General features: G+C 36.6%; 1 pseudogene; it reads right to left on the reverse strand.

Annotated features, from left to right (window-relative positions):
- Positions 1 to 1,797: 1,797 nt before the first annotated feature.
- On the reverse strand, positions 1,798 to 2,243 carry Fam167b-ps1 (family with sequence similarity 167, member B, pseudogene 1; annotated as a pseudogene).
- Between the last annotated feature and the right edge of the window lie 999 nt (positions 2,244 to 3,242).

A 3,242-nucleotide genomic window follows, 5' to 3' on the forward strand; every position in this document is an offset into this window, starting at 1 on the left:
GTGACAGTAGAAATTTGTTCTTCTACCAGAAATGGAGGAGAGTCCCCTTGTAACAAATTCTCATCATCATAAGCTGTCACTTGTGTTATTGATCTTGGTCATTTTGACAGTTGTAAGATGAAGTCTCAAAGTAATTTTGATTTGCATTTCTAATACCTAAATTTGTTTAACATTTCTTTAAGGATTTCTAAGCCAGTTGAAATTCATATACTGAGAATACTTTATTTAGGACTGTACTCCACTTTTTAATTGGATTGTTTGATTTGTTGAAAAGTTTGGTTTCTAGTAAAGTTAATATATATATTATTTATATATTTATATATAATATATATATATTAATAATATATATAATATATATAAAGCTGATTACTTTTGTTAGGATAGCTATTTTTACTATGTTAATCCTACAAATCCATGAGCATCAGAGTCCATTCCACCTTCTGATATCTTTTTCTCTCTTTTCATTGAAGACTTGAAGTTTTTGTCATATAAAACTTTCATTTGCTTAGAGTTAATTCACTATATTGTTTTATTGTTAGGGTTACTGTGAATGGTGCTCTTTCCCTGGTTTCTTTCTCAGACCATTTGTAGTTGTTGTTGTTGTTGTTGCTGTTTTTGCTGTTGTGTGTTTGTTTGTTTGTTTATTAGCTATAGAAGTGTGCTGATAGAATATTTTGAGTGTTGCTATGTATAGTATATCATTCACAAGTAATAGCTTAACTTCCTCATTTTCAATTTGAATCCCTTTGAACACCTTAAATTTTCTTATTGATCTAGCTAGAATTTCAAATGCTGTAGTGAATGTATATGGAAAGAGTGGATAAGACTTTTCTGGATTTTAGTGGAATTGCTTTGAGTTTCTCTCCATTTAATTTTATGTTGGCTGAAGTTTTGCTGGAAATTGTCTTTACTATGTTTTGGTATGTACTATGTATGCCCGATCTCTCCTACACATTTATCAAGAAGGAATGTTGGATTTTGGCAAAGTCTTTTCTGCATCTAATGAGACAAACATCTCAGTCTTTTTCTTGCAGTTTGTTTATATTTTGGATTAAATTGACAGATTTTCATATGTTGAACCATGTCTATATCTTTGGAATAATATCTACCTGATCTTGGTGGATGTTCTTTCTGATATGTTCTTGGAATCAGTTTGCCTGTATTTTAGTATTTTTTGCAAAGGCGATTTTGTGTGTCAACTTGACACAGGCTGGACTTATCACAGAGAAAGAAGACTCCCTTGAGGAAATGCCTCCATGATATTCACCTGTAAAGCATTTTTTCTATTAGTGATCATGAATGGGAAGAAACATTGTGTGTGGTGTCATCCCTGGACTGGTAGTCTTGGGTTCTATAAGAAAGCAAGCTGAACAAGTTAGAGTAAGTAAGCCAGTATGTAACATCCTTCCATGGCCATTGTATCAGCTCAGCTCCTGACCTGCTTGAGTTCCAGTACTGACTTCCTTTGGTGATGAACAATCATGAGGAAATGTAAGCTGAATAAACCGTTTCCTCCCCAACTTGCTTCTGTGTCATGATGTTTTGTGCAGGAATAGAAACCTTAACTAAGACAGATGTTCATTGGGAATTTTGACCTATAATTCTTTCTTTTTTTCCTTTTTGATTCAATGCTTTTTTATTAAGAAATTTGGGGTCCAAGTTCCTCTCTTCCTCCTATTGGAGCTTTGTGCTCTCTGGATCCAGATTTCAGAAACCAAAATGTTTCAGCAGGTGGCAGAACCTCTGGGGTCCCTTCCTTCCTTCTCCCCAGACACTACAAGAGACATGCAAGTGCTGTCAGCAGAGGGTGAAGCATCTGTCACTGATGTTCATTACATGAGTCTCAGATGCTGCCATGGTAGGGCCAGAATCAGGCTAATCCCAAACTCCAACTCCATCTCAGCCTCATCCAGAAGCCCTGGTGCAGGTGACATACTCGGTCTACTTTCAGTCGATGCTGCTGGGCCAGTAGCCTGAGCAGTTGCCCTTCCAGCTGCTGGTCCTTAGCCTGCATCTCCTGCAGCTCCTGTCTGAGCCACTCAAGTGCAGAATTCATGGAGTTAAAGCCCCAGGTCCCACAAGCTCAGATCTAATTTAGGCTCTGCATCCCACCCGGCTCTGGACTCAGGCAATCGACTCCAGATATGAGGGCCAGATATGAAGCTTGACCCTCACAGAACCTCTAAGCTCTCCTCTTCATTCTCCTTGTCCACTACCTGGAATTTCAGTGGTCCTAGGGACATGGTAGTTCTGTGGTGACTAATGGGACACTAAGAAAGAAAGGCTGGCTCTTTGGTTGTGCAAGAGGCAAAAGAAGATGAGGCTGAAAAGAATGTGCCAAGCGTGTGCCAGGGTGAGTGAGCAGATGGGTGTGCTAGGCTACGTGTTCAAGGGATCGGATTTTCTGTACTGAATCTTTGTGTGGTTTGGGTATCAGGGTGACTATTGCCTCATAAAATAAATTTGGCTATGTTCCCTCTGTTTCAATTTTATGAAATAATTTGAGGAGTAATGGCTTTACATCTTCTTTGAAAGTCTGGTTCTGTGCTAAAAGTATCTGGCCTTATCCTTTTGTTGTTGTAGTTGACTTTTAATGCCTGCTACCATTTCCTTAGGTTTATTTTGTATAAACTTATTTAAATTGTCTGACCTTGATTCAATTGGTATTATTTAATGAAAAACTCTGACTTTTTTTTTGATTTTCCAATTGTTTGAAATAAAAGGTTTTAAAATATGACCTAATAATTCTTTGAATTTCCTAATGGTATATTTTTATATCTCCATATTATTTGATTTCTTGATTTGAATCTTATCTCTCAGTCATTTAGTTTTGGTAAATGTTGGTCTATCTCATTGACTTTCAAGGAAAGAACTCTTAGTTTCTCTGATTCTTTGTATTGTTCCCTGTGTTTCTATCTTATTGATTTCAGACCTCAGTTTGATAATTTCCTGCTATCTACTCCTCTTGAATGTGCTTGCTTCTTTTGTTCTATACTTTTCAGGTGTGTTGTTGATTTGCTAGTATGAAATCTTTCCAGTTTTTCTATGGAGACACATATTGCTGTGAAAATTCCTCTTAGCACTGCTTTCATTGTGTCCCATACATTAAGATATGTTGTGCATTCATTTTCACTGAATTCTAGGAAGTTTTTAATTTCTTTATTTCTATCTTGTCTCAGTAGTCATTCAGTAGCGATTTGATTAGCTTCCATGTATTTGCAGACGTTTTTGATATGTTCCTT

This window comes from Rattus norvegicus, chromosome 6, assembly GCF_036323735.1.
Source record: "Rattus norvegicus strain BN/NHsdMcwi chromosome 6, GRCr8, whole genome shotgun sequence".
Taxonomy (NCBI): domain Eukaryota; kingdom Metazoa; phylum Chordata; class Mammalia; order Rodentia; family Muridae; genus Rattus; species Rattus norvegicus.